Source organism: Belonocnema kinseyi, chromosome 1 (genome assembly GCF_010883055.1).
Source record: "Belonocnema kinseyi isolate 2016_QV_RU_SX_M_011 chromosome 1, B_treatae_v1, whole genome shotgun sequence".
Taxonomy (NCBI): Eukaryota; Metazoa; Arthropoda; class Insecta; order Hymenoptera; family Cynipidae; genus Belonocnema; species Belonocnema kinseyi.
The window spans coordinates 106,909,718-106,923,393 of NC_046657.1; positions in this window are offsets into that span (position 1 = coordinate 106,909,718).

The following is a 13,676-nucleotide window of genomic DNA, read 5'->3' on the forward strand; positions in this document are numbered from 1 at the left end:
TGGCTGAAATTTTACCGCGATTTCGCTGGAAGCGGGTGCAATTTTTCAGATTAGCACCCGCTCCCGGCGAAATCCTGCGGTTGTCCTTTTGACAAATTTTTAATTATATACAGGCATATTAAATAAAATCAATTGAAAACAATATAAATAAACAATCAACAATAGTAACAAAAAAATCACAGCAATAATTTCATGGTGAATCAACATATGCAAATAAAATAAAAATTCAATAAAAATGTAAGATATTTTATAATATCATAAAAGTTGACCAACTACTCTAATCAAAATGGCCGGGCTCCAGTTTAACGTCGCTAAACGTATTGGGTACAGCCACGGAAACGACCTGGCGCCATCTGTTACCAAAAAGTGGAAATTTCTTAAGGATGAAATCCACCTGTTTACACGCACAAAAAAAAATTTGTCTGCACGAGACAAGTGACTAGGCTACTCTTATGGATTTTTGGGCCGCTGAATCCGAATATGGCCTTAGAATTTACCCTACAAGCCTCAGTTTTCCCCCATATGCAGAAAATAGGGGAAAACCTAGGGATATTCTGGATATTATTTTGATAACACCAGTATGCGGAAGAATGAACGTACTGGTGTCATATTCTTATGTGTTAGGACTCGTAAAGACCAAATTTATCAACAGAAATTCCATGGTGTGCTTACCGTTTCCCCTAGCTACGACAATTCTAGGAAAATTCAAGGCCTTGCGCATGTTGTACTGGCTTATAAAGCAAAAAATAAGAAAAATGCTATTTCCTCTGCAGTTTTGCGCTCTCAATTTAAATTTGATCACTCAATTTTTCGAGCTTTTACCATTTTCTCCCTAGATGCAAAAAGTAGGGGAAAGCCTAGAGATTTTCTGTTCACACAGGACATAAGAAAATTTGCCTGCAAATATTTTTATATATTCTATATTATTTTTTATATTTTTAAGTTTCGCGACTTATATAGACTTAATTTGTACACAGGAATTCTCTAGTGTGCCCTCTGTTTCCCCTAGCCATTTTCTCTTTAGAAGCAAAATGTAAAGAAAAGCCTAGGAAATTTCTGGTCACACAGGCCCACCAAAAAGAAGTTGCACGGGACATGTGACTGATTTCGCATACAAAATTGTAAAGGATATTAGATTTTTTCCCCATGTAAATCTATATAATCTGAGAAATACCTATAATTTCTCTAGAATTACTCAAGCTAGGGGTAATAGAAGGCACATTAAAGAATTTCTGTGTACAAATTCAGTCTCTGGAAGTTGTTGCGCTTAACAATATAATATCGATGTGTCTTTTTTCGCGCATACTGGTATTATCAAAATAACGTGCAAATTATCCCTAGTGTTTTCCTTATTTTTTGCATCTAGAGGGAAACTGAGACGTTATAAATAAATTCGGAGGTCAGATTTGTATTCAGCGGCTCAAAATCCATAAGGGTAGCCTAGTCACTTGTCTCGTGCAGACAAACTTTTTGTATGGCCTGTGTGACCAGAAAATCACTAAGCTTTTCCCCACTTGTTGCATCTATGGAAAAACTGAGACGTGCATGACAAATTTTGAAGCCATATTTGAATTCAGCGGCTTAAAATCCATCAGAGTAGCCTAGTAGGTTGTCTCGTGCAGGCAAATGTTTTTTATGGCCTGTGTGACTAGAAAATCCCCAAGGTTTGCCCTACTTTTTGCACCTAAGGGGAAACTGAAACGTTTAGGACAAATTCTGAGGTCATATTCAGATTCAGCGAGTCAAAATACATAAGAGTAACCTAGTCAGTTGTCTCGTGCAGCCAAATGTTTTGTATGGCATGTGTGACTCGAAAATCCCCAAGGTTCGCCCTACTTTTTGCACCTAGGGGGAAACTAAAACGTGTAGGACAAATTCTGAGGTCATATTCAGATTCAGCGACTCAAAATACATAAGAGTAACCTAGTCACTTGTCTCGTGCAGGCAATTTTTTTGTATGGCTTGTGTGACAAGAAAATCCCAAGGCTTTTCCCTACTTTTTGCATCTGGGGGAAAACTGAGACGTATATGACAACTTCTGAGGCCATATTGGGATTCAGCGGCTCAAAAATCCATAAGGATAGCCTAATCACTTGTCTCGTGCAGACAACTTATTTTTTTGTGGACCTGTGTTATCAGATAACGGGAGTGTTTGTAGGAAAGCTGATAAAATCTTGAGTTAGAGAAAAAAAACTTTTGCTCGAATTTATTAAACGGTTTGGTCGGAGTTGCTATTTGAATTTCTCTACTTAATGAAAGATCTCCTAGCGCATTACAAATATCACATAAAGTACTCCAATACTCTTGTTTTTTTTTTAAATAAATACTAATATATCTGAAAAAATTCTTGTGATAATTCAGGAAGTTATATTATATTTATACGATCTATTATTTTTGTAAACGTCATGCTAGTTGTGAAATTTTGAGGTTAAAAAGTTTAATTATCCCATAAAATTTATGGAGTATATGTCATTTTAATTTGAATTTCAAGAAGTATATTTTATGAAAAAATATTGTTTAAAGAAATTGAAGGTTGTTGAAAATAAGTAATAATTTATTACTTTAACGATTGGTGCACAAGTGAAAATAAATGTTTGTCACAACGATAATACAGTAATATTTTTGTAAAAAAATATTATTTTACAAAAGAAAGGTATTTGAATAAATCAAATTTGTTTACAATGAAAGAATAATTAACCAATGGTGGTCAATATTTTAATCAAGAAATAGTGATTAATTTTAAGCAAACCTACATGTCATTATTTATTTGAATTTTTCACAGTGAGTGTCCTGTATCTCATTTATAATTTATAAATATTTTTGGCATAAAGAAGTTTCCTCTATTTAGTTTCGTTTTGAAAAATGTTACATACGTTTTCAAAGCAATCATCTATTTATTTATTATATTTAAAAACAATAACTTGTTTGAATGACAAATTTCTATCCACTAGAAAATTCAGGTTTAGGCCACCACGGACGCTGCCTGTCATATGCGGTCAATATAAAGGTCATGCCCGTACCCAATAGCGTGGTCGTTTACACTCAGGCGCTTTAAGCAGCCATATTTCAAAATTTCGAGGGATTCTAAAAACTGTCCCTGTCACAATGCTTCTTCAGGCCCCACGTTGGGCGCCAAAAATTTGTAAAATCTCAAATCGTTACGACAAAAAGGGGAAAGAATGTTCAAATCTTGGCATCCTTAGTGGTTAGAAGGTAATCTTAACATTACCTACCGTGGTCGGGCGCAGATGCGTTCTTAGCGCCACTAAAACAAGCAGAAGGATTCAAGATTTATTACCACTTTACAGAAATCTTGTCTAAAAAGTCCCTATTCAGTCGGTAAAGGGATAAGTGGGGCGAGGAAAAATATTGTGACTCTTTAGTTTAAAAAAAATGAAACAAATCCAAATTTATTACATTGTAATTTTAAATGCAAATTAGGGAGGATCTCTTCCTCACAAATTAAGAGTGTTCCGGCCTGAAAGGCGTAACCGTCAGGAAATCACAAATAGGCTTAAATCTAAATTGACACAAAAAAAGAAATATTTGAACGAACGAAAAGATAGGCTTACATATTAATTTTTTTACTCTGAAACGCGTCACACAACTACCCAATAGTGGCATTACTCACACTTATTAACCCGCTAAAATTACACAAGAGGAAAAAAACTCACTAAAAAAAAGGCACGTAATCGAAGCTCTGGAGGCAGAAAATAAAGTATACTTTTGCTGACGCTTACCTCAATCAGACGTAGTTTCCCACAATCCTTTATCTCTCTATGCCAAGCTTGGCAGAAATTAGTGGACAAAAACGATTTCCTTCGAACAAGCCGATGGCCAAGACTAGACTGGTTAGCCAGTGATGCCAAGGTTGACACCCTGTGCTACTGCGCTTGAGTTAGAGCCGCGCGCTGGCTGGCCGCATTTGGCGCGCAATTCAAAATTACTTTAAAAACAATTCTTGTAATTTAAATATATAATGATTAAAAAATGCACAAGAATGTATATAAATTGTGTAACTTATTATTTCAGGCAAACAAAATGATAACACATTTATTCTATAAATAACAGTTTATTTTAATTGAATTCCAAATACCAACTCATATTTTACAAAAAATTTAATTTAAATATAAATTTCTTGTAAAAGCGATTAAAAATAATGATTTGTAATGTTTTTAATATTCGTTATGTTTTTTTCTGGGAATTCATATAATTATAGAACCTACAAATACATAAATTGTCACTACTGCATTGTAGTTGAGATTGAAACTGAACTAGCGCTGGAATTACTCTTCACATTCTCGTTGCAAGTTATTCAGTAGTGGTGCCTTCAAGAAGGTTTTGACTGGAATCATAACCATAATGCGGTTGTGAAAATTTAGGTACTTATAAGTTATATTATCATATGAATTCCCAGAAAAATAACTACAAAATATTTAAAAAATTCTAAATAATTATTTTCAATCACTTTTACAAGAAATTTATTTTTAAATTAAATTTTTTGTAAAATATAAGTTGGTCTTTGGAATTCAATTAAAATAAACTGTTATTTATAGAATAAATGTGTTATCATTTTTTTTTGCCTGAAATAATAAGTTACACAATTTATATACATTCTTGTCCATTTTTTAATAATTATGTTTAATTATTATTTTAACGTAATTTTGAATTGCGCGCCAAGTGAGGCCAACTACAATGAACCTCCGGTTTTCTTACTTAACTTGGATATAAATAACAGATTAAAGGTAATCTAAATCATTTCCATAAGTGTACAAAAGAATGTGCTAACCTAACCTATGATTGCTTTATTCACACTCATTCTGCATCGTTCCACACTCATTCTCAATTAATCTATTTTGAGTTACTGTTGGCCATGGGTAATTCCGCAATATTAGATTTTAATGATAATTCGATAAATCTGGAGAAGAATCCGTAACAAGTGGCAAGCCACAACGTCACAAGGTTAGGATTAAAGATGCATCATTATGAATTAAATACTTTAAATTTTCCGTTCAATTTTGGAGAGCTATGTGTAAGATATGTTTTCATTTTAAAATTGTCAAATTTAACAAGACTCTTAATTACAAATAATATATAATAATTCATTTAATTAAAGGACCCATCTCGCCCCAATCCCTGGCTCATCCCGCCCTAGACATAAGGCGATATGATATATATATGACAATAGTTCTTGCCACTTTCCCTAGGTGGCGCTGATCTTGTATTTTGGGAAATCTATAAGTACACTCTCTAATTACATGGGAGTGGGCACACCGTGGGTTAGATTGACCCAACATGCAGTAAATTTTGTGACTGCTCTGATTTCTACGGAAAAACACTCTCTATCCGTTCTTAACTTGAGCAAAGAAGAGAAAATTTTACCAAAGGAGTCAGCAACTTCATGTGAAGGGCTATGAGAATCACCGACTGTGAAAACAACGTTATCGAATAAACAACCCATCAAGAAACCAGAAATCAACTTCGGAGAAGATACACCCCAAGAATAGAGGATTTGATAACGCTGTGGGGAGAACGGTAATAGGCTCTAGAGAGAGAAAAAACATATAAGATGTAGACGTATGTCTTTCTCGATAAATCTGATTGGTTGAAAGTATTTTCCTTGGGTGAAGTTTGCTGCAGATTCGCCTAATGCGGCCCCAGCCTTTCTTGTAAGACTCGAAAATAAAGAACCTAGTTTAGTTGTGGATTACAGAATGTTAAATAAACAAACAGAAAATATGAATTTTCCACTACCAAATCTAGATGATCATCTAGTTTCTATTGGTGAATGCGAATTATTTACTACTTGAGATTTCGCGCAAGGTTATCTTCAAATACCGTTATCCAAAGAAGCACACAAAAGACAGCATTTATAACACCCCACGAAACCGGTGAGTTCACACGAATGTTTTTTGGTCTTAAAAATTCCCCGTTTTATTTTTGCAAAGTAATTCAAAAAGTTTTGGGTCCGTTGCGCGATATACCCAGTGGGTACAAAGTATGGCTACATCATTACGACATCGTTACGACATCTTTACGAAAACTTTACGACATCCTATGTCCATGTCGTTAAGGTGTCTTTACGATATCGTAAATAAGTCGTATGATCTGACAATGTCTTTACGCCGGTCTAACGCTAAAGGTCTCAAAATTTAAATTTCTAAAAAATAAAGTACCGTATCTTGGATTTACCTGATCAAAATTCCGTTGAGTACCGTCAGAGTCCAGAGTTGAATGTATTCGAAAATTTCCACAACCTATTCATGTGCACGGCAACGACGATTTTTAGGATGACTAGGAATCTTTAGGAGATTTATACCAAAATTTTCTGAAATCGCGGAAGCGTTATTTCGCCTTTTGAGAAAAAATGTAAAATTCAGATGGACCGACAAAGACGAAAATATATTTAGAGAATTGATCAACAAAATGTGTAACAAGTCGATTTTGCAAATCTATAATGCGAATTTACCCAAGGAATTACACACGGACGCCAGTTCAAAGGGACTAGGCGCAATGCTTTTACAAAAGGGGCCTGATAATAATCTGCACATGGTATATGCAATAATCCGCTGTACCAACGAATACGAGAAAAACTATCACTCCTCCAAACTAGAATTACTCGCGATTGTATGGGCGCGTGAAAAAGCAGAAGTGACAGGGTATGAACTTATCAATGGGATTTTATATAAACGCGAAGATAAAAAAAGATTTTACGTTGTACTCGACCGTCTAAGAAAAAGTCTTGTAATACGTTTCCACGAATACGTGAATATTACTTCTTTCCGCAAATGAGACGTTATGTAAAACAACATATCTACTCGTGTATACAGTGTCTTATTATAAAGGCAAAAGCCGGAGGTCAAGCAGGGGAATTGCATCCCATTCCGCTTGGAAACCGACCTTTTGCTACAATTCACGTCGACCACGAAGGACCATTGTTGACAACTCCACGCAGAAATCAGTACGTTCTGGTAATAACATACAATCTAACAAGATTTGTCATCATGAAAGCTGTCAAAAATGTAAAGGCCGAAACAACGATACGAGTTCTGGAAGACGTAATATTAGACATCGGAGCACCATCGAGAATTATTTCGGACAGAAGTACCTGCATCATGACGGAAGGATTTTTAAAATTTTGCCAAAAGCATGGAATACTTTACACATTAAATTCAAGTCGTCACCCACAAGCAGACGGTATAGTAGAGCGTAACAATAGCACACTTATTCTGACAGTTCTAGCCGGCATTCTCCACGCTAAGAGACGAGATTGAGATCTGAGACTCAGCAAGTACAGCGAGACCTAAACGAGTCGCCAGATAAAACCACAGGGAAAAGTCTCTTCGAATCAATTTACGGTTACATAAATCGACACGATGAAGAAGAATTGAGAAAATTAACCATTGACGTCGATAAACGATACACTCCCCCAGAAGACGTTCAAGATCAAATCCGTTCTAAAATTAAAGATGCTCAAGCTTAGTACAAGGCTTATTACGACAAAAATCGTTTAAAAATATAAAGTTCAACGTTGGCGACATAGTAATGATGCAAACTCCAAAAACCGTACCAGGTGAATCTTCAAAAATGCTCGCAAAATTTAAACCGCTAGCTGCAACTAGAATCTTACCCAGAGATACTTATGGAGTTGCTACTTTACGCAAGGATGTCCGAGGCAAGAGATATGCATCGACTGCTCACGTCAGGCGACTAAAAATTTGGCGACAAGTCGAATCGGAGGATTTAATTAATCTCGACTCTGATTTAGATTCATCAAACGAAGAGGAGAACGAACATTTAGATAAACAGGAAGAATTGATTAGCGGCGATAAACAAGAAACCACGAATCTATACTTATTTCTTGCGTTTCATATCTCAAAGTTTAATTTATTGCGTTCCAATGTAATTTCCTCAAATATTCAGTTTCAACTATTTTTTATGCGGAAAAAGATTTTAATTTTTATTGTAATCCTTTTTTTATCATTTATTTTCAGGGAAGAAATCGACGTAAACGTTTGTCTCGTAGACGAGCCATACCTAGAGGATGGCTGAGTGTTAGGAAAATTCGCTACTTAATACTAGGGACTATTTTTATATTTATCACTAGTCAATTAGGAGTCACTGACTACCAAAGTCTGTTCATTCTGGCAAGCCGTACCGCAAGCATCCTTTACAACTCGATATGCAATAAACTAGTTATTTACTTAAATCGGATCGTTTAAGGTCATTGCCATCCCTTGTCAGTTGTATCTAACAGTAGGTTTTTCGGATTTTTCAATAGAATTTTCAGGGAATATAGCTCGAAATGTTCCGCGACTGATAGAGCAAAAGGAATTCGAAAATTTATTTTTCAGCAATTGTAACTTTTTCTGATGCGTGGCGCTTATCGGACTTCTCCAACTTCCAGCGTTTCGTTTTTTGAGCGAATGTTGAGCAACAAAAACTTCCAGCGATAAAGTTGTTAACAACAGTACAGAGAAGTCTTCCAGAAAATTTTAGCCAAATCAATTTGATATTCAAGAAATTATTAACGTCTCAAGTCGATAGCGGTTAGGCGACTCGCATGCGGGCTGTAGCAAGACTATTAGATCCGATATATAATACAGTCCACCGGCGCCAAAAATAACAACTAGTCAAGTAATCAGGTAGTATCAAAGTATTATGCATAAATAAATAAATATAGTGCATAATGTAAACTAATTTATTTATTTAATATTATGTGAAGAGATATCAATATTATGCCAAGAAATACTAACACTATTACAACAGAAATGAAAACCAAATATACTTTCTCGATCTTTCACTTTTTTTAATTCCCCGAATTTGAAACATTGAAAAATTCGAGGAATTGAGAATCCGTTCACTCTCAACTATTAGATGTTTATGTTTTGTTTTACTTTTGTACAGTTTGTGTAAAAAATAGAACTATTTTATTTCACATAATATGAAAATGAATCAACTGTTTCACATTTTTTACTGTTATTTATTTATGCCTAATACTTTGATATTAGCTTATTAACTTGATTAGTTTTTTTATTTTTGGCGCGGGGGAACTGTATTATGAATCCAGCGGTGTCAGAAGGCGGATATCTCTAGCATGCGCAGTCCTCTGGGGGCGGTACCTATTTCAGTAGCCAATGAGAAGTTGGCGGTAACTTTTAAATGCGAATATAAGAACTTTTTATTTTTCAGCAGAATTCAAATTCAAATTAATTTTTCGCGGCTGGAAAATTTGGGGTATTACTCAGGGTTTAAATAATGCTACATAATTGTTATAAAATAACATCTGAAATGAAAAATGTATTAAAGATTGTGTCTGCAGCCACAATAAAATGTGTGATGTGATGTCTGCTAAAACAAAAAACAATCTACTTGCCGTATCGCATTTATAATAGTCAAATTATCGTTAAATACTTATAAATAATAAGAAGTACTCTTGCATATCGGTTATATAAAATATTTTTCTTTTATCAAGCATCATCATTTTATTTTCCGTATTGTAATTCTGCTGAAAAATAATAGTGCAAAATTGCGCATTTAAAAGTTCCCGCCAACTTCCCATTGGCTACTGAAATAAGTGCCGCCCCCAGCGTACTGCGCATGGCAGATATATCCGCGTTCTGACATCACTGTAAGAATCGGATCTGAAACTCTCGTTACAGCCCGCGCGCGAAGTCGCCTAGCCGCTATCAAATTGAGACGTTAATAACTTCTTTAATATCAATTCGATTGGGCTAAAATTTTCCAGAAACTTCTTTGTATTGTTGTTAATAACTTTCTCGCTGAAAGTTTTTTGCTGCTCAAGAATCGTTCAAAAACGAAACGCATCAGAACAAAAGTACAATCATTGTTTAAAAATAAAATTTTGAATTACTTTTGCTCTATCAGTCGAAGGATATTTCGAATTATATTCCCTGAAAACTGACTGACTGAGCACGAGTTAAAGTGAAAAACTAATTAAAATCGATTTTGACAAAAAAAAGCAGTGCAATGATATTCTACATCTAGGTATAGTCTTTAAAAATTAAAATTCGCAAATGTTTTTGAAAGCCTCCAGGGGTCTTTCTACTCCCGGCGAAATAAGTTTATGTGCCCTTATTCGATCCGACAGCTCCATTGTTTATTGACACGTCTTACTTGATCTCGGAATAGGTAAACTGTGGCAAGTGATAAAAGGATGCCGCTGTAAACTCGCTGACAATAATACACAATAACTTTCCTAATAAAAAAAATTATTTTTTGAATTATTTACGTATCTTGTGGTGCTGTAACCTGCAAAACACGTATGGAAATTGCGCATTACGTAAAATGGTATAAAGAAAATGAATGTTTTAAAACCTATTCTTGCTTTATAGAACACTAATATTACTCGCATTCCAATAATCTAAAACGCCCTCCGAAAGGCGCACTCAGAAACCTCACAAAAATTTGCTATTACCAGAGAGAAAACTATTATTTGAATATCTTGCGGGAGAAATGTGAGTTTCCCATTGAATATAACTAAATTTGTAGATTTGTGCAGACCTTCAAAAATCTTCGTCCTTAAGTCATGCAAAAGAGTGAAAAAAATATAATATTGTTTAAAAAAATAAATATATGTTAGATTGCAATGGAATGAACGAAAAGAATATCTAATAATATTCAGGATTTACACTTATACTCCAATAAGTATTACCAATTAAGTAATAAAGTGTTCTCTAATTTCTTTTTACCCATATTATCCTTAAGAAATTCCCTAATGTATGTTTTGGAAAGGAAGATTCTTGCAAAGATTTACATTGCATTTAGATTTTTTTCCAATGAAATGTAAAATATATCTATTTACTAAAAATGCATAGGACATCTAAATGCATTTATTAAATATATTAACTTTTGATAGCACCTATATGTACCTTCAGGGAGTTTCCAGGTCAAATTATTTATGTTAAAAGTATGACTTAATTTTTATATTAAAATGAATACTTATCAGTTTAAATCTTCTCTAAAACCAGTTACTAGCTTACATTTCAAGAGTTCGGATTGAAGGATATATTTCTTTATTTTTGAAATTCTTAAATATTACTATATTTTACTATACTTTAATATAATCAGTCTTATTTGCTTATAATTTTATCAATTTTTTGTAATTTTTAATTTTATTATGAATTACTTATTTAAATCAAGGCTCAACCTACCGACGGGCGCGTGTCCTCACTGAGTGCGGCTAGTCCAGTATTTTCAAATTAGGAGGCGGGAAAGCGGACAAAATGTTGGGGCAGGCACTAGTAATCGTTGTTAACTATATATGCACTAGGGTCGCATCATCGGAACCTCCAAAAAACTTGAAATTTTCGAAAATCGAAAAGTACCGCGAATTCACAGTTCTGAAGAAGGAAGTTTCATACTTTCATAGTGCCAAATTTTATTTAGTTCAAGCTTTTTTCCATGTTGGTAACTCAAATTTTCATGTTTTTAGTTTTCATAGCTTTTTTAATTTGCAAGGCTTTAACCGGATTCATCGGAGACCAAAAATAAGTTCCTTGTAGAATAATTATTTTCAGTTTCTTTTTTTCTAATCAAGCGAATTACTCGTACTGTGAAAAGTTCAATTATTATGTATTCTATATTATAATTTGTGTTGAAAATTTTCAAATATATAATGATGTGGAACTGTTTGATATTTTTAATGTAAATAATCACTTCGATCAGATGCACAGAGTGCAGCGCGCGCCCGCTCGTGTGCGTTTCAAAGGCGCGTCCGCCGGTAGGTTAAATCCTCACGGTAAAATTACTTGGAAATTTTGTACCTGTATGTGACAAGTATCAGGTTGCAAAAACTGTTTGCCAATTTGCATTGCTTTGACACTTTTATCTTTCTATATACAATAGATTATGATATTATGATTTGTGGACTTGAAGAATTAGAATGCAAAAGGGCAAAGAGAACTACTTAGAAACAGTTTTTCCTTTCCTCCAATGAGCTTTTATTTAGTCATAGGTGCTACGGACGCCCCAGTGTTGAGCAAAAATGGGCAAGTAAAATACCCTAGGTAATTTGTGTATTTTTTACGCTAAATTACTAGGTATTTTACACGCCGGGTTTCTTACTCGATGTAAATTACGCGTATATGGGATATATATATATATATATATTACGTTCTGCGGTGCCCGTTTCCCTCCACAAATATAACCTCTAAAACTTGTTGCAAACATTCCTTGAACTAAATTAAGAAAATCACATAGGTACATAAGTTTATTATAATGAAGTTAGTTTATCAATGTATATATTATTAGGTACAATTTTTTCCAAAAATAAATATAAACACATATGAACAGCTTTTCAGTTATTAAATATTAACCCTTAAACTGCCAAAACACCACGACCGGTGCACTGCTCTTCGAAGGCCAATAACTAAAACAGTTCGACACTACAAAAAATTGTGATAAATATATTTTCATTGCTTAAGATTTCCTCTTTCCGATGGTACTAATAGAATTCCCCAAAAATTCATTTATTATTCCAAAATGCAGTTTAAATAAAAAAACGTGATTTTCCGTGCCTATTTTTTTTGTGATTCATTTTCTAAAGTTTTCCGAGTCTGTAATTATTCTCAGATCCCACTAACCGGTGGAATCAGTGTCTAAACTTTGAGAATCCATGGTTCAAAGATCGATTTTTCGTTTTAGTATTTTCAAAATGGCGTCTTAATGGCAAAATTTTTGTGAAAACATTCATGAATTTTTGTACAATAAACGATGCGCTTTTCAGAAAAATTTTCAAGAGTAAAAAGTTCTTATAATTAGCCAAGGAATACGCTTGAATTTTTCCGAAGCGTGCATAGTTTTTCAATAAAAAATTCCTAATGATTCCGTAATCTTTATTTCACTATGACCTCAAACCACACGCCACCACATTTTTATTCCGAGAATTTTCGATTACATTCAACAACAAAAAAAATTCCTAAGCGTAAAGCTCCAAAAATTTCAACAAACTCTGAATGGGAATGGGATTCCGATCAAAATGATGACCGTATCATCATACCTAATCTAGATTACTCTGGCTCTGATGGAGATGATTCGTCAGATGACGAGAAATCGGGATCGGAATTTTCCGAATTTGCTCTGGCAATCTAGATGATCAAGTTGTCTGTCTGATGATGTACGGAAAAAAATATTATCTATGTCACCTGTGGAGTTATGACTTACTTTGTATGATCTTTGCGGATCATTTTTTGCAAATTCATGCTTTTCTTTCACTCTGTCCTCACGGACAGTGCCTGTTGATCGTAAACCACATTTATTCAGGTCAATGAGTAAATCTGGGATGGTAAAAAAGTTATCAGCCATTATTAAATTATTACCATGAAAAAAAGTGATCTGGTTCTAATTGTTTTTGAGATGCTGTGTAATTATGAAAAATAGATCTTTATGATACATTCGGTCCGGAAAATTCCGATCCCGAATTCTCCTCATCTCACGAATCATCTCCATCAGAGCCAGAGTAATCTGGATTAGGTATGATGATACATTCATCATTTTCATCGGAATCCCATTCCGATTCAGAGTTTGTTGAAATTTTTACGGCTTTAAGCTTAAGCATTTTTGTTTGTTTGATGTAATCGAAAATCCTGGGAATGAAAATAAGATGGATGAAAATGACGGAATCATTGGAAATTTTTTATTGAAAAACTATGTAT